General features: G+C 54.4%; 1 protein-coding gene across 1 annotated transcript in view; it reads left to right on the top strand.

Annotated features, from left to right (window-relative positions):
- Window positions 1-18,023, top strand: part of FOXK1 (forkhead box K1) — a 70,567-nt gene that overhangs the window by 28,323 nt on the left and 24,221 nt on the right. The window lies entirely within an intron of this gene.

Genomic DNA, 18,023 nt, shown 5'->3' with positions numbered 1-18,023 from the left:
ATTGCTCGTTGTGGTTTCCCCGGTGGCCGCCTCACAGCCCTTGTCGCGTCCTCCTGACATCACCATCATCCTGCATTGGTGTCTGTTGGCACCTGTTCTCATTTCGCGTGAGATCTTCTCATTCTCGGTAGGACACGTCATTTTTTTGTTTTGTTTTGTTTTTTTTAAAGATTTTATTTATTTGACAGAGAGACAGCCAGCAAGAGAGGGAACACAAGCAGGGGGAGTGGGAGAGGAAGAAGCAGGCTCCCAGTGGAGGAGCCTGATGTGGGGCTCGAGCCCAGAATGCCGGGATCACGCCCTGAGCCGAAGGCAGACGCTTAACAACTGTGCCACCCAGGCACCCCAGGACACGTCATTTTTTATTGAAACCTGGACAACTGTGCCACCCAGGCGCCCCAGGACACGTCGTTTTTTATTGAAACCTGGACATTTGGGGTATAATGTTTGAGACGTTGGGTCTTATTTAAATCCTGTGTTTCGTCAGTCCTCCTCTGATTGCACTCTGGTGGGCGAAGTGGACACCCCTCGTTCCTTGCTTCCCACGTGGCCTGTGTGGGCTCCGAGGGTGTGTCCGGTCCACATGCATCGTTCCCATCCCAGGGCAGCCTGCCTCTTGCCCTCTGCACAGCCCATTGTCCCCGAGTCCTCAGGGCCGACCTCCCTCAGTAGGGATGGCATGAATCCCCATCCGTGGTGAGGACGGCCTGGGTCCCTGGCCTTCAGTGCACGTGGCATGTTTTGCAGGAGCTCGTCTCCACCGTGGGTCTGTGGCTGCCTCTCGGGCCTCAGCAGCACAAGACCTGTGTGTCTCCAGCCTCCCTGTCTGTGTGCGGGGCCAGGTCTTCCTTGCCACCTGGCTCAGTGTCCTTCCTCCCCTGACAGCCAAGTGCTTCCTTCAAATCAGACAGACGTCGTGTGGACTCTTACCAACTGTATAAGGCAGCTTCACATTCGGGTGGGTCTTTTTGTCCTTCAGTAGAGTTCTGTAATGTTTCTCTTTGGCATGTCTCTGTGACTCGTTCGTTCGTTCGTGGGGTCATTCTCACTGCTGCTGCTGGAGCCTTCCATGTAATTAGGTCTCTGCCGTGAGCCTCCAGGCGCTGGTCCTCACTGCCGTGGAGCCACTTCTGCCCGGGTCCAGCTGTGGTTGACCGTGAAGCAGCTCAGACTCATGCGGGGTCCTGGGCTTTGTGGGGCCTTGCACCCTGTGCTACACTTGAAGTGCGTGGAGACCCCCCCAGAATTCCCCAGCTGGCCCCTGTGGCCTGTGTTGGTGATGTGACACCCCCCTCCCCCGTGGCCGTGGTGAGAAGGTGGCATTCCCTGTGACAACCAGGCCTGTCTCCTGTAGGCAGGCGGTATTCTAGAAAATGGCCTGAATCCTAATCTTGAGACGATGGCAGCCATTAAGAAGAATTTTCAACTTTGAGCCCTCCAGCCATGAGAATCCTGGGCTGACAGCTCAGAAGCGGTTTCCTTCTGTCCCATTTCAGCGAGTGTTGCTGTGCCTCTCCTGTGTGTCAGGCCCCAGATACCGCAGTGAGCAGGAAGACCTGGCCCTGTGCCCTGGGCACCCACCCCTGTGGTCACAGAGTGCAGCACGCTGTGAGGACAAGAAGGAAGTGCCAGCAGAGGGAGGGTGTGGGGCTGCCGTGCGCTGGGGACAGGGGTGTCCTCGCAGAGCATGGCCACCCATGCCGGGGGGGCTGCGTCAGGGCAGAGGTGGGCATGAGCATTCCCGGCAGGGCGGCCGGCAGAGGGAGGGTGCATCGGGGAGGCTGGCGGGGCCGGTCCTGAGGGGCTCGAGGTTTGCATTTTCTTCCAAGAGCTGCGGATGGCTTCTGAAGAAGGACGTGATTTGATGTGAGGCTTCACGGAGACCGTCCTGCTGGCATGCAGAGTGCGGAGGACAGGATGGAGTGGGTGTGGGAGCCCGGCGCCGTCCAGCCTCCCACGGAGCAGAGTCGGCGGGGTGCTGGAGGAGCCTATTTAGTGATGGGAAATCTTGACTCCAGCCAGGCTGGCGCGCTCCAGCCCAGCATCTGACGAATGTATGGGTTTTGGTGGAACTTAGTACTATTTTAATTTTTAACTGAAAATCAGCCCAGAAATACTTAAACTTTCCCTGAATTAAGCCTGAAGAAAAGAAAGTTTGCCCACTGCAAACTTAGAACTGTCGTGAGCTGTCGCGGGATGGCTTTCCTCCCCAAGTGGCGTGTTGGCAGCAAACCCAGAGCAAGGTCATCGGGGTTTCCTCTTGCTTGGATCTCTGACTGCTGCCCGAGGTAATAAACATGACCGTGTTTAAGAGGCGCGACGGCGGCAGCTCATCTTGGACTGCGCGGAGGACGTCGGTTAGGTAATCCCCTAGATCTTCCGTGAAGGAGCGCAGGAAGCTTGTAGAACAAATAAAACATTGGGGACACGGGAGACGTCCATACTGTTTCATTGCAAAATTGGACTTGAATTTCAGTGCAGCCCATGTCCTGCAGGGGCTGGGGTGCAGCCCCCCACCCCCAGGGGAGAAGAGCGAGCTGTGAGCAGAGTGGCCACCCTGCGACCCAGGAGAGGTCCCCCCCCTCCCGCGGGGACTTTGCTGGAAGAGGGGCCTGTGGCGAGCTGGAGGTTGTGTCCTGCCCTGACCGACTAGTCAAGTTCCCTTGACTTGGGGTGTGTCCCCTTCCGCGGCCACCTTCCTAAGTGTCCCTGCTCTGGTGACTGTCCACGCTCTCCTGTTCTAGAAACTGTCCGGGGTGGTGGTGCCTGGATTCTCATTTTAGCCTCTGAGACGTGGTGGCAGTATTTCCTTAGCTGAAGGAGTGTTCTGTGGATAGGCTTTCCATGACATCTTGGCCAGAAATGTCTGGAGCTCCCATTGGTGACAATGCCGGGTACGTGGGGGTGCTGCTGTGGGCGTGGCAGACATGGTGTCCTCAGGGGCCCAGAGATGGCCTAGGGCTCGCTTATTACACATCAGTATGCTCTTGTGCATGTTGTGGGAGGTTTCCAGTGGCCTTTCTCTCAGAAACATGATCTACAAGAATGTTACGGAAACAGGATGGGCAGGCAGTGAAGCCGGAAGGGCAAGACCGGGCCCCCCCACCCCAGCCCTCCGCCGTGTCCCCACTCCTTCTCCTTTCTCCCTTGGGTTTGGGTCCGGCTCCCAAAGAGCCGGTCTTGCCCCAGCCTCGTATGCAGAGCTGTCTGTTGGAGGTGTGTGGCCAGAAGCACGCCGTCCCCACGGAGAACCCCTAGAAGAGGTGGTAGGCGCGGCGCCCTCCGACGCTGCCATCCCAGCAGGAGGCCTGCCTTTTCCAGCCTCGTGGTCCTGACTCACATGTGCTCTCTCTAAGCCCGGTTCCTTCATCCGCTGAAGTGCACAACGGGTCCGGCCTAGACGATGCTGTGGAAGTCAGCGACCTGGTGCTCAGAAGTACACCCCATTCCCACAGGACATCGGTGCTGCTCCCCTGTTGCAAAGGCAGTAAATGTAGCCGAAGAGCCTGTTGGTCAGCATCCCCTAAAAACATGGGCTTAATTTGTCTTCTTGAAGCTGTTTTGCTTTGTTCGTTTTGAATGTGCTAAGCTGACTTCTTTCGAGGACCGTCTTTGAATGATGTTGCTGGTGAGAAGCCTACTAAACGCGAAGATAAAGCCCGAACCGCGCTGTGCCCGGCAGGCCTGTCCCTCCCGGCTAGCGTGCGTGCTTGTGCCCTGCTCCCTGCAGACACGTCCCTGTTGCTATGGCAGGATCTCCCAGGCTACAGCGTAAAGAGTGGGTTCTTGCAGGAATCGGGAAGCATTTTCTTCCTCCTGTCCTCTCTTTCAGGCACATACTGTTCAAAATAATCACCATTAATTTTTTTTTTAAGATTTTATTTATTTATTTAACAGAGATAGAGACAGCCAGCGAGAGAGGGACACAGCAGGGGGAGTGGGAGAGGAAGAAGCAGGCTCATAGTGGAGGAGCCTGATGTGGGGCTCGATCCCATAACGCCGGGATCACGCCCTGAGCCGAAGGCAGACGCTTAACCGCTGTGCCACCCAGGCGCCCCAATCACCATTAATTTTTAAGAAACTTAAGTGACCTGGCGTTTTCTGCTTCTTAGGTTTTTCTGGAGCCTTTGGCATTGTGGGTCCCTAATTTGTGTGTGTGTTTAGGTGATAATGGCATTGCAAAAGAAGCTCCCAGCCCGCTCACCAGTGAACCGTTTTCCAAACTCAGCCCGCCCTTCTGGGATCCACTGTACACACGGCAGTTCAGTTTTTTCTTCAGCAGGGAGCCCTGGCTTATTTTCCTTTCTAAAACCAAGCAGTTTTGTTTGATCCAAGATGTGTAAAGGATAAGAGGTTTGCACCTTGTCGTGTGTGTGTCTGTGTATGTCTGTGTTCAGCATAGTTCTGCTGCCTCTATCACAGACTGCAGTTGAGGCCTGGCTTGGCTCAGCAAATATCAAAGCTGCTTCTGTTTTTCTGTCCCACCATTCTTAGCAAGAAGCTTTTATTTTCACAGCAACCTCCTTGTCCAGTATGGCTGCTGGTGCACCGGCCATCACAGTTTCATCCTAGGTGAGAAGTGAAGGAAGAGATGATGGGCAGTTAACACTCACTTGGTAGCTATCTATCTGTCCACCTCTTCGGAGACGTTCTGCGTGGCCTGTGCGTGAGGTTCCACTTGCTTTTCATTGGTCAGCTCCCACTGCAGAGACAGCTGGGAAATAGTCTTTTAGCTGGGGCATGGGCATGGAGGAAAAAGTGGGGGGAAGAATAAGGGAAGTAGGTTTAGGTGGGCGCCCCACCTGCACTTGCTCCAGCAGAAGCTTGCCCGGGCCCGCCATCATGTGCACCCCACCACCCAGCACACCCCTTCATGTCGCAGCCCCCGTGGAATCCCCTTCACGAGCCTTGCTGTGTGGACTGCTTCTGTGACTCAGCTCCATGCCATTGAAGGCTGCTGCTTGAGGGTAACAGCACTCAGCTCCTCCTTGCACAAGAACCCCCAGAGGACACCACCCTGGTTTCCCCCCTGCTGCCACAGAGGACAGAAGAGAGCTCGTAAGAGCCCCATCCACCAGCTAGAGGGGGCCACTCTGTACGGTTTCCACGCGGTGCCCCTTCCAGTGGTTCGCACGGCTGGACCTAAAGTGAAACCCCGCTCAGGGTAACTTCAGGAGGGCAGGAGACCGCTTTCCCTTTCGCTCCGGAGCCATGCGGCTGCCAGCGCCCCCGCCCCGGCCCACCTGCTCCGGGTGTGGGAGTACGAGGTGCGCCGGGACCGGGCCTGCCCGGGCCTGGACGGGCCTGGACAGATCATGCCGCGTTCTCCGTCTCCATCAACTGTGATAGCTTCCCAGGCCCTCTCGTGGGCTCATAGTTCTCCCGGGAAGTGGCTGGATGCCAGTGAGGTTCCCAGAGAGCAGGGGCAGAGCTGCACACGCCCGCGGGAGGCCCCTCCCGCCCCAGCTTGGCCGGGCTGGCTCCCCAGGTTTTGCTCTGTGCCTGGTCGCGTTTTCCAAATTAGGAAAGTAAGCTGAGCTTGGCCTTGATAAAGCAAGGATGTGATTTGTCAGAGCATTCAGACGCGCCCCTGTTGTGTTTTGACAAATGGAACCTTAAAAAAAAAAAAAAAACCCAGCAAGGACTATTTACTCTTTGTGGAGGTGAACTCGAGGTTTGTTTCTGAGGGTTCTCTCTCGAGCTTTGCTGCTGTCTCTGGGGATGTCAGAAGGGAAGGTCTTGAAGCATAAGTTGATTTGGATAGTAATGCTCGGGTGAGGTGGGGGGCAGGAGGCCTTGCGGGTTTGCCTGGAACCTTCCTGTTCTTGGCAAGTTCACGCTTCCCTGTAGAAGGACGAGCCTGGCCACAGAGCTTCCAGTGGGGCGGCCGTGGCGGGGACGCCGTTCCGGCAGCCCCTCCCAGGCTCTGCCTCTAGCTTCTGAAAGCACTTCCTCTGCCAAGTTGAACAAAATTGAACTTGGGCCTTTTTGACAAAAGTTTCCAGAATTCAGAAGATAAATATGCAGAGCTGATTTCTGCTTTGTTTTCTGTTTCTCCGCCTCTTGGACAGTTCAACAGCTGCTGTCCCCAAGTCTGTCCTTTCTGCCCTTCTGTTTTCAATGGGGAGAACGGTAACACGGCAGCCTTTTCTGTACTATCCACAAAGTACACGTATTTAAATAAAACTAGTGTCCAGAAAAGTGGGGCGTTTGGGTCAGTATTTAGAGCCCTCGGTACACGGTTCCCTGGCACACTTGCTAACACAAGATACTAGTTTGTAACTACTACTGCATTATTTTTTAATTTCTTGTTAAGGGTTAGGCAAAAGACCTTCAGTTTTGCAAATTATTCTTAATAGAACGTCTCTCCTTCAGCACCAGGTCCCGGCGGCTGGCAGTGTCCTACCTGACCCGTCCAAAATTCCTAATGTCACCTGGATGTCCCCATGGGGTGGGGGCCCGTGACCTGAGGAAGGGCAAAAACTTCAAAGGGTAAATGTGTTACTTACTTGGTGGTGACTTCTCTTTCCGTCGCACCGGGCCCTCTCCGGGGGCTCCCGGTGCCTTTGCCCTCATGCCTGAGTGCTCCAGGAGAGGAGGGGAAAGCTGTACGTTCAGACGGGGCAGTCTGGGCCCTTCTCCAGATCAGGTGGGTGTTAAAACAGGCAGGTACCGATCACTGTGCAGACTGCTGTCCCCCATTTCAGTGACACCCTGACCCTTGGCAGCCTGGCCTGGGGACCGCCGGGGCTCTGCGGGTAGAGTGTCTCCAGCCTGCCAGGCGGCACTCGGGGCCACCGCCAACACTGCCATGTCCGCCTGGGCATCTCTTTAAAAAGCGTGGATGTGGATGGGGTGGTCGAGTCCGCGGCCCCCAGTCCTCCACGAGCAATGGAGCAATGGCCCTCCTGCGCCCACGGACCGTCTACTAAACACAGGGAAGTTGTATTGTCCGTATTCCTGCAAGGTGAATCTTGGACCAGAAAATTCTAGTCCTTTCTGTCTGGTTTGACGATTCTGCAGCAGCCAAGTGTCAGCTGTCCCCTCTCCGTCATGCCGTGGCTTGTGTGGCGCTTCAATCAGATTTTATCTCCTCCTGCCTCCTACCCGTACGCTGGTTTTTACACCCTCACCTCTTAATAGACTTTCAATTCCAGAAATAGGTCGTGGTGACCTTGTCGTGGGCTCTGACACACATGTGCTCCGTGTGCCAGGAGAGCAGAGCAGCCGCAGGGGTGACACCTACCCTCAGGAGCTGGCAGGGTGGTAAGCAGCCCCGAGCTGGGTGCAGGGACGACCGAGGGGACAGGATCTTGAAGCGTGTGGGTCCCTTTCCCGTACTGTCAGGCCCCCGGGAGTCAGTGGTGACGTTGAGATGCTGTGGCTGTGTTGTAATATCTGTGGGTCATCCCGCCTGGACTTTTCTGGACCAGCTTCTTTATTTATTTATTTATTTATTTATTTATTTATTTATTTATTTATTTATTTATTTTTATAATAATTTTTTATTATGTTAGTCACCATACAGTATATTCTTAGTTTTTGATGTAGTGTTCCATGATTCATTAGTTGCGTATAACACCCAGTGCTCCATGCAATACGTGCCCTCCTTACTACCCATCATCAGTCTATCCCATTCCCCCACCCCCCTCCCCTCTGAAGCCCTCAGTTTGTTTCCCAGAGTCCATAGTCTCTCATGGTTCATTCCCCCTTCTGTTTACCCCCCCTTCATTCTTCCCTTCCTTTTCCTACCGATCTTCCTGCTATTTCTTATATTCCATAAATGAGTGAAACCATATGATAATTATCTTTCTCTGCTTGACTTATTTCGCTTAGCATAATCTCCTCCAGTCCTGTCCATGTTGCTGCAAATGTTGAGAAATCGTTCTTTCTGATAGCTGAGTAATATTCCATTGTATATATGGACCACAACTTCTTAATCCAGTCATCTGTTGAAGGGCATCTCGGCTCCTTCCACGCTTTGGCTATTGTGGACAATGCTGCTATGAACATTGGGGTGCATATGGCCCTTCTCTTCACTACGTCTGTATCTTTGGGGTAAACACCCAGTAGTGCAATGGCTGGATCATAGGGTAGCTCAATTTTTAACTTTTTAAGGGACCTCCACACTGTTTTCCAGAGTGGTTGTACCAATTTGCATTCCCACCAACAATGTAGGAGGGATCCCCTTTCTCCACATCCTCTCCAGCAATTGTTTTTTGCCTTGTCAATTTTTGCCATTCTAACTGGCGTAAGGTGGTATCTTAGTGTGGTTTTGATTTGAATTTCCCTGATGGCTAATGATTTTGAACATTTTTTCGTGTGTCTGTTACCCATTTGTATGTCTTCATTGGAAAAGTGTCTGTTCATATCTTCTGCCCATTTTTTTATTTGATTATTTGTTTCTCGTATATTGAGTTTGAGAAGTTCTTTGTAGATCTTGGATACCAGTCTTTTATCTGTAGTGTCATTTGCAAATATCTTCACCCATTCCGTGGGCTACCTCTTAGTTTTGATGACTGCTTCCTTTGCTGTGCAGAAGGTTTTTATCTTGATGAAGTCCCGCAAGTTCATTTTTTCTTTTGTTTCTCTTGCCTTTGGAGATGTGTCATGAAAAAAGTTGCCGTGGCCAATGTCAAAGAGGTTGCAGCCTGTGTTCTCCTCTAGGATTTTGATGGATTCCTGTCTCACATCATGGTCTTTCATCCATTTGGAGTTTATCGTTGTGTATGGTGTGAGAGGGTGGTCAAGGTTCATTCTTTTGCATGTAGCTGTCCAATTTTCCCAGCACCATTTACTGAAGAGACTGTCTTTTTTCCACTGGATGTTTTTTCCTGCTTTGTCAAAGATTAGTTGCCCAAAGAGCTGAGGGTCCATTTCTGGGTTCTCTATTCTGTTCCATTGGTCTATGTGTCTGTTTGGGTGCCAGTACCATGCTGTCTTGGTGATCACAGCTTTGTAGTACAGCTCGAAATCCGGCATTGTGATGCCCCCAGCTTTGTTTTTCCTGGACCAGCCTCTTTTTTTTTTTTTTTAAAGATTTTATTTATTTATTCATTCGACAGAGAGAGAGACAGCCAGCGAGAGAGGGAACACAAGCAGGGGGAGTGGGAGAGGAAGAAGCAGGCTCATAGCGGAGGAGCCCGATGTGGGGCTCGATCCCACAACGCCGGGATCACGCCCTGAGCCGAAGGCAGACGCTTAACCGCTGTGCCACCCAGGCGCCCCTGGACCAGCCTCTTTAAATCCGTGTGGAGGGAGAAGGTGAAAGAGAACTCGAACTGCTGGCGGCACATAGCCCCGTTCTGTCCCGCGTCGGTTCCAGAGAGCCACGGCGTTGTTTCTGTGACTGCTGTGTGGGGGGTCCCGTCCCGCTGTCCTGCCGAAGCCCGGTGTCACAGGATGGCCCCCTCCAGGGCCCCCTCAGTCCGGCACCGACCTTTACGAGGCCAGGATGTTTGAGACACTAGTTCTGACCTTTGCGGCTTCTCCACTCACCCAGCTGGATGGTCTTTGGAGATTTTTGGGCAAGTCTGGAAGGTACTTGCTTTTCTGCCCCATTGATTTTCCAAACTGTAAAGCCTGGGAGCTTGCCTTTCACAGTGATGTTTTTGGTTTGTTTCAAACCAAGTACGTCCCCACAAAGGGATAAGAGTGTCCCTGGGAAGATGACCTGGGGCTCTCCCCCAGGAACCGCGACCCTGCGTTGCCCGCAGCTCTGCTGGGGTGCTGTGTGTCCCTCCGATAGGCGAGACAGAAATGACCACGTGGAGGGTGGAACTCGGTGGCACACGGGGCGGTGGGTCATTCCAGGATTGTCTTCCAGGGCTGGCAGGCAGTGGGTTTCCTCCTGGGGCCCGCGGACAGAGCAGGTGTGCCGGCCCTTCACCTTGCCATTTCCTAAACATGCCCGAGAACGAGGCTTTCTCGGGGCAGTGGGGGGGGGGCTTGCCCACCAAAGGCACAGATTCTGGGGCACTCCCCCACGGATGATACAGTGACACCGTAGCAGTTACCACAGATCCTCCGAGTGATACTGTAGAAACGACCCCAAATTCTTGAGTTAACACTGCTCTGGGTGAAACTGGAGACGACCCTGCATCCTCTGTAGCCCGGTTGGGTCCAAGTCTCCCAGACCAGAATGTTGCTCCCAAGAAAGGGAGGTGAAAGATTTTGAAGGGTCCAGGAGCCCCAGGGTGTGCCGCCTTGGCCGCCTCCTGCAGGGGGAATGCCGCGAGCCCCACTTAGCAGGCCGTGCGAGGCGAGGGCGGGTCATCACGGCTGCCCCCGGCCGGCCTCCAGGGGCCTCCATCTAGTGCAGGGGTCTCCCACACCACCTCTACTCAGGGCTCCTCAGATGGGGGCTGAACCTCCATTTTGACCAAGGAGCCCCGGCTTTGACCAGGCCTTTGGCTACATTTCTGACTGTGTTTTAGCATTTAGCACAGGGGCTCGAGTATCCTACAGTCTTTTTTCCTTTTTTTCCCCCCTGTAAAAGTTGTTTTGGCCTGTTTGTAAAAATACAGTCTGTTTTTTAAAAAAAAAATAGATCATAGGAGGGGCGCCTGGGTAGCTCAGTCGTTAAGCGTCTGCCTTCGGCTCAGGGCGTGATCCCAGGGTCCTGAGATCGAGCCCCGCATCAGGCTCCCTGCTCAGTGGGGAGCCTACTTCTCCCTCTCCCACTCCCCCTGCTTGTGTTCCCTCTCTCGCTGGCTGTCTCTCTTTCTGTCAAATAAATAAAATCTTTAAAGGAAAATCAATCAATCAATCAATCATAGGAAAACACGTAGAGAAGAAAACAGGGGTTCCTGGGTGGCTCAGTCAGTTAAGCGTCTGCCTTCAGCTCGGGTCACGATCTCAGGGTCCTGGGATTGAGCCCCACATCGGGCTCCCTGCTCAGTGGGGAGCCTGCTTCTCCCTCTGCCTCTGTCCCTCCCCCTGTTGGTGCACGCACCCTCTCTCTCTCTCACTCAAAAATCTTTTAAGAAGAAAACTAAGTTAACTTCTAAACAAGAATTATAGAAGTTGCCGCATTTAATTCCCACACCCGCATTGTTGCTGCACTGACCAGGACCCGGAGCTGAGCGTGTGGCCAGAGCCGAGTCTGTAACCACCTGCTCCCCGGCTGCCATGGCCGGCCAAGGTCACAGCCGCGGGAGTCGGCCAGCCCAGGAAAGCAAGGCTAAGGGGTTAGTTCAAAGGTGGAGCGAGCTGACGAGTAGTAACCGAGTAACCGAGGATCCCAGCCTCGGTTCATGGAGGAGAGACGAAGACCAGGCAGAGAAGGTTGGATTTTGAGTTTTTGTTGGTGTGTCAGGGACCGGACAGAGCCGGCGTCTGGTCAGGGACAGTGGTCGTCCCGCCTTCCCGAAGCCTCAGCCATCCGCTTCCCTTTGCTCTTCCTGGTTCAAGCTTGTATTTTGGTTCCTGCCCTGTTGGTCCACCTGCGAACTGCACCCCTCCACCGATGGCCCCCAGCTTCGCCATGAGGGTGGTCCCCACAGCCTGGCGAGCCTCGATGGCTGCTGCCTCCTCCTGCAGTTTTGGCTGCTCTAGAAAAACGTATTAAATTGTTAGTAAAAATAGATCTTTTAGACTAAAAAAAAAATAAGATTGTCAGAATTCCTAGATGTGGGGATTGTATATGTAAAAGTTTTTCAAAAGCTTTTGCTAAACAGCCTTACTTTTCTCCCAAGTTCTTACGGAAGTCAGCTTCCGGCTCCTCTGGCTTTCCGATTGCAGAGCCAGGTATGTGCAAACTGCCGTGGGCCGGGTCCACCCCCAGGAAAGCGGCCTCCTGGCCTCTGCCGAGAAGGAGGGGCTGGAGCAGGGCGGAAGGGAGGGGTCCTGCGGGTTGTCTCTGCCGTCACCTTCTGCGGGCCTTTCAGCCTTGCCTTCAGACCTAGAGGCCTGGCCACGTTTCCGCCTTTCTCCCCCCTGGATCTGAACTCCAGGGCAGAACTGGGCCAGGGTTAATTCTCCACGAGGTTTCTGGAGGACCTGTCATAACTTGGAAAATTCTAAAGGACTCATTATCAGGTACTTGCTCCTGCCCCCAGTTCTTGAATGTTTCATTTCTCAAAGGACACGGTAACAACGCTGAAAGAACATTTTGATAAAAGGGGGGTCCTGGAAGGCCGCCCCCACCCAGGGCTCTTCCACCCCTCTTCCCTGTCCCCTCTCTTCATGCGAACACCCGCGTGCCATTGGCCGCTCGCTGTGTGACGAGGCCTGCACTCAGTGTCCGTGCTGCATCTGGGCTCCTGCCGCACGGACCTCCTAGGTCCCCTCACAACGTCAGCATGGCCCATTCTCAAACCAGGCCTGTCCAGTTCCAGATCCCACACCTTTCGCCATGACTCTGAGCCATTGGGTCTCTGCATTTGATTTATCAGCGTCCCTGTCCCCCGCGGGGCAGCACTTAGTGAGCGGGTGGTGTGCCTGACGCCGTGTGCGCTTCCAGTCGCTGCGCTTCCACTGTTGAGTTTACTGCCCCGAAGAAGCCCGTGAAGCAGGCTCTGTGGTTGCCCGCTGCTCCTTGACGGCGAAAGCAGGCCGGTGCATGAAGAGATTTGCCCATGGATGCACGGTGACGAGAAGCGTCCTTCTAAGTGGCCGCAGAATGTTCGCCTCCGAACACACACCATTCATTTGTCCAGGGCTGCTTCCGCATAGGGCATTCTTTAAGTGTTTACAGTTGGGTTATAGTTTTGGTTTTTGTAACCAAGGTCAAAGTAACACGGGTGAAGTTGATTTTTTTTCTGGATGTAACAGCCTTAACATAAGCTAAGACAGCAACTTCCCGCTCTTTCTGTTACGTGGTTGTGTTACCCAGTGTCCATCTCACGGCCCACTGTGGCTGCTGCACCTCCTGCCATCACACCTGCGCTCTGGCTTTGGGAAGGGGCAGATGTGAAGAAGGATCTGTGCTCCCCTTAAGGGCATGACTGTTTGCATCCCGTTAACCAGCACAGTCTCACGGTTACACGAGAGGCAGAGAAGTGTTGTCTTTAGTTGGACGGCTATGTGCCCGGAGAGGATGTGTCCAGGCAACTAGCTGTCTCTGTCACAGTCTGCCTTTTGGCCACCCACATATTTGTGTCCCTTTTTCCAAAATAAAAACACTCCTCCCCATCATCAAAGAAGGCAGCCCCAAGTGCCACTCAGTGACTGCACCCCATAAAATGCAGGATCTCTGGTGACGAGTGCGTCCCTCATCAGGGCGTTCCAGGTGGTCCCTCTGGGAAATGCTGAGCCGAGCAGAAGTAGAAGGCAGGGGAAGGCGATGCCAGCTCTCAGGTGGAAAAGAGAAGAGCAGGAAGCACACGAACTGGTCACGACGTTCTCAGAGCCTGTCGCTGCAGCGACGTTCTCAGAGCCTGTCCCTGTGTCTGCGTTCTGGAAGGATCTCTGCCCACCAGCCTCCCGGGCCTCGTCTGGAGTGGGCCCTGGAGATGATGTGCTGCCTAGCGGCCTGTCCCACTTACTGCAGGCTGGGGTGGGGCAGTCGCAGCTCACGGGCCAGGTTTATGGTTTGTCGGGCTGTAGTTTCCGCAGACTCCCGGATGGCTTGCTCTCTGTCGTGTCCGCGTGCAGGATCCACGGCAGGGATCTCTGGCGGCAGGTGTCATTCTTGAAAACTGGTCTTTTATTTACTGTTGTCAGGCGTGGGCCCTCTCTGCCTGTCTCACTAGAGGGGGGCTTCTCTGAGGCCATCCGAAGCTGTAGGCTTGCCAGGCTGGTGCCCCTTCTGTAGCCAGATGGCGGCCACTGGAGGAGGACATGGCACCTCCTTCTCCTGCAGCCCCCTGCATCAAGCCACCTCAAGCCACGCGGGCCACCGCATCAAGCCACCACAAGCCATGCGGGACACGGCATCGAGCCGCCGCAAGCCACGCGGGCCACGGCATCGAGCTGCCACAAGCCACGCGGGCCACCGCATCGAGCTGCCGCAAGCTATGCGGGCATTTCTGCACATCTGTCCCAGGGGCAGGCTCTGTCCACACCAGGCCTGCTGTCACGTGCCGTGAGGATTCCAGCCTGTAACACTGATGTCTTTACCTCCTAACCAGGGAGGCAGCACCTGGGACCGTACCAGCCGACTTGTAGCAAACACTGGATTGTCCGATGGTCAGAAAGCAGGGTGGCGTTGGATCAAAGGCCACGGGTCTGGTCGTAGGGTCCTGTGCCTTCCTCCCTGGAGCTTCCTAAGAAGGGCTCCTCCGTAGAAGAACCCTTGTTCAGATGTGAACCTCTTGGCCGGAGCCACCAAAGTTTGTCTTTTCGGGAGACATTTTCCAGTCCCATCCAGCCTTCCTTCTCAAATTTTCTTTTCCTTGTACGTCTCATCACCCAGGTTTCTTGTTTTTCCCTGGAGGTGCCTTTTGGGGCCCTCAGTCCGCAGACAGATGCCTTACCTTTGGAGACAAGTGGTCTGCCTTCTCTTCTGCTCCGGATTATCTGTTTCTCTGAGTCTGCCCCCCAAATTGTTCTTTTGGTCCCTGTCTTGCTGTAGGAGATGCTCCCCAAGTGTCTGTTCTTTCCTGGCTTTCTGGTCCCGTGTAAGAGCTAGGTGCTGCTACGTGTACCAGGGTGGTCGGCTGGCTGGTTTCTTGTCCGATGGGCTTCACGGGGGCCAAGGGGGGGCCACAAATGCCCGGTCTGCAGCCTTCGTCCTGGGCTGTTGTCTGCTGGGGGTGTTGGGAAGGTTGGGGGTGTCCTGGTTGGCATGCGGAATGTCAGGCATCCGTTGTCAGTGTGCAATGTCCATTCCCGGTCGTTGCGTGGATGCCCAGGCTCCTCGTCGCTGCTGGGATGCAGTGGGGCCAGAGGCGGGGGTGGGGGGCCAGGGACCATGACAACTCTGGGGGTGAATGCTCTGTTGCCTTAATTTTTTTTTTTAATTTTTCCGGAAGTTTTTACATGGAGTTCTTTCTCTCTCTGCCTATTTCTTGTATCTAAGATGAAGATCATTGTACTTGTGTTTATGTCAGTAAGGATGAAATGAGCTCTTTGTGTCTCCAACAGCGTCCTGGCTAGCAGGCCAGGTGGTGGGATTCCTACTTAAGGACCAGATAGAAGTGAAAGTAAGCGACCACCCCAGTCGCCCCTGAATCCCTTAGGCTCCTTTGTGCCCGAGCAGGGCCAGAACCAGCCTTCCATGCCATGATCTTTGACCTGCTGTGGAAGAGGGCAGCTTCACGTGGAACCAGGGCATCTGCAGTTTGGCCCGATTTCTAGGAGCCTTTGGCTTCCATGTGGCCCCGGGAACTGTGCAAGCCTGGGGCAGACCCTGAGCATGGGCGCTCTGGGGCGAGAACGTTTTCTCAGAGGTGCTTGAATCACATGAAGTCACGAAGCTCACAACTAACCCACTTAAATTGTCCAGTTCGGTGGTTTTTCATCTGTTCACAGTTGTGCATCTCCCACCACAGTCGATTTTACAGCATCTGTCTCGCCCCTGAAAGCCAGCTCCCCCGCCCCCAACCGTCCCAGCCCTGCGCCACCCCCGCAGCTATGCCGTCTCTGCAGGAGAGCAGGGGTGTTGCCAAGGGATCTGAAGGGCTGTCCCTCCCAGGTGGGTGCTTGCCTGTCGGAGTGCGCTGCGGGCCGGGGCGGGGAGTGCTAGCACGCGCGTGCACACACGCACGCACACGCACACGCACGCACGCACACGCTCTCCTGTAGCCGGGTCCCTGGCGCGGACGGCAGGCATGCAGCGTGCAGTGGGGTCAGGTCGAATGTGAAGCACCTCCATGAGAACGGGTTTAACTGCAAAACATGCTCGTTAAAACTCCAACCAGCGCCCTCCACCGGAATGAACATATTGCAGGGAGAGAAGTATTTGGTGAACCCGGGAGCACCCTGGGGAGATGTCTGTTTAAAATTAAGTAGCTTCCTGGTGTTTCTCCTCCTAGGTAGGAGACAGTTTGCCTCAGGATAATTTCTGGAAGAGTGAGTCAGGAGCTGCTTTTGAAATAGCTGTTGCAGTAAATGATATGAAAATGTTTACTGTTAAACCTTAATTGGAAACGACTCTTACGGTAGGAAATTGCCCCGTTGGAGTCAGTTATAGATGGTGTTTGATTTCGCTAATTTGCTCACCCAAATCCCTGACCTACAAAATGTGTGTTTTATTTTACTAAAAACTCCACATGCGTGCACGTATTATCTGGAATCTTTGTTTTTTGAACTGGAAGGTGCCTAGGAGGTCATCTGTTGTGTTCAGAGCCTCCCCTTCGTGGCTAAGAACAGAACCACGGAGGCCAGGGCAGTAGACCCCTTAGCGGTTCTCAGCCCCCTCTTCCTGCACACTGTTCCCCTGCGTCTCAGCTCCCACCCCGACACCTCACCTTCAGCAGCCCTCCCTGGATGCCTCGCTCACCTCCCGAGAATCACCCTGTGGTCTGGGAGCACTGCAGCCCTGGGCCGGCCGGGCTGCCTGGAGCCTGGCCTCCCCACCCCCAGTCCAAGGATCCGGAGCCGACTCTTGTCTTCACCCACAGCCCTGTTTTCTGACATTCCGCTCTGTGGGCTCTGTCATAGGCCAGAAGCCACACCCTCTTTCTGGGTGCCCTGATGATTGTAGGGTGCTGTGCTTTCGTGCTCGCATGAGGGCTTTCGTGGTGCGGGACGGCCCGACTCTGGCCCTGGGCCCTTCGGCAGGTAGTGGAGTGTGGCTTACCGTGTTGATTGGCAGCCGCCGAAGGAAGAGACAGATGGTGAAGGACCTAGACGCTGCCTTAACATACTCATCGTTCTCGCTTCTGTACAGAACACCGCGGAACAGGGCTGCGTGCATGTGCGCCTGGGTGCGTGGGTGCGGAGCCCTCAGCCGGATTCCTGGTTCCAAACTCCTTCCTTCCTTCTCTGGTTTGGGGACGGCAGCCGTCCTCGGACGTGAGCTGGGACGGATGTTGGCTCTGTGCCGTCCAAGTCTGGAGAAACCGGAGGCCTCAGAGAGCATCGTAGGAAAATGTGTGATATAACTTTCTAGCCAAAATACTAATGAAGGAGATTTCTTTCTTTCTTTTTTTTTTTTTAAAGATTTTATTTATTTGACAGGATAGAGACAGCCAGCGAGAGGGAACACAACCAGGGCGAGTGGGAGAGGAAGAAGCAGGCTCCCAGCAGAAGAGCCTGATGTGGGGCTCGATCCCAGATCGCCGGGATCACGCCCTGAGCCAAAGGCAGACGCTTAACCGCTGTGCCACCCAGGCGCCCCGAGATTTCTGTTGGGTTGTGGGAAAACTAAGGAAAGTGGAAGCAACATCAAACGTTTTTTAACTGTGGCTTACAGGAGGAAAATTGCAGAATGTGTTTAAATGGCCGCGGGTGGCCTTGCACAGAACCGTGGGGGTGATGTGGACACGACGTGACAGGCAGCCCACCCCTGCCCTAACATGCGAGTGTTTACACTGTGTGTCCCAGAACAAAATGGTGTCAGAATCCCTTTGTTCTGATTTTAGGTTTGGAAATACAAAGCTGGTGCCTGTGGGTCAGTCAGCAGCCTGGGACTCTGCTCCCCGTCTTTGTGGAGACGGCCGGTCCCCGTGCTCGGGTGTCTCTGGAAGAATCAGTCCTGGCCCGTCGAGCCGGTTTGAGTGACTGACTTTTCTCTGGGAGGTGCGTGCAGCCTGGCTGTTGGAGCAGACGCCCGCGTGTGCTGTAGTCATTCCGTGAGAAGGGGTCTTCCCGGGTGGAAGGCTCCGGTACCCCGTCCACTCACAGACATTCACTGCCTCTCGTGAGCCCAGAACCTATTTTGACCTACTCCTAAATCTGGTCGTTCAAAAACGATTTCACTAAGAAGGGACTTCAAGTGGAAAGGGCGAGTGCTGTGTCCCCAGGAGTTTGGAGGCGTCCCTGCCACAGAAACAGTGCTGCGGCATCATCGCGGGCAGGAGTGGACCAGCAGCCTGCTGGCCGAGGCTCCGTGCGGTTGCACGCTTCTCGGGTTGTGAAACTCGACGTGCTCTGAACACCTTTCCGGAACCGTGAGGAGTGCACTGAAGGTGGGAGTT

This window comes from Ursus arctos, unplaced genomic scaffold, assembly GCF_023065955.2.
Source record: "Ursus arctos isolate Adak ecotype North America unplaced genomic scaffold, UrsArc2.0 scaffold_2, whole genome shotgun sequence".
Taxonomy (NCBI): domain Eukaryota; kingdom Metazoa; phylum Chordata; class Mammalia; order Carnivora; family Ursidae; genus Ursus; species Ursus arctos.
Note: the sequence above shows the minus strand (reverse complement) of the source record. Positions and strands in the feature narration are given on the sequence as shown.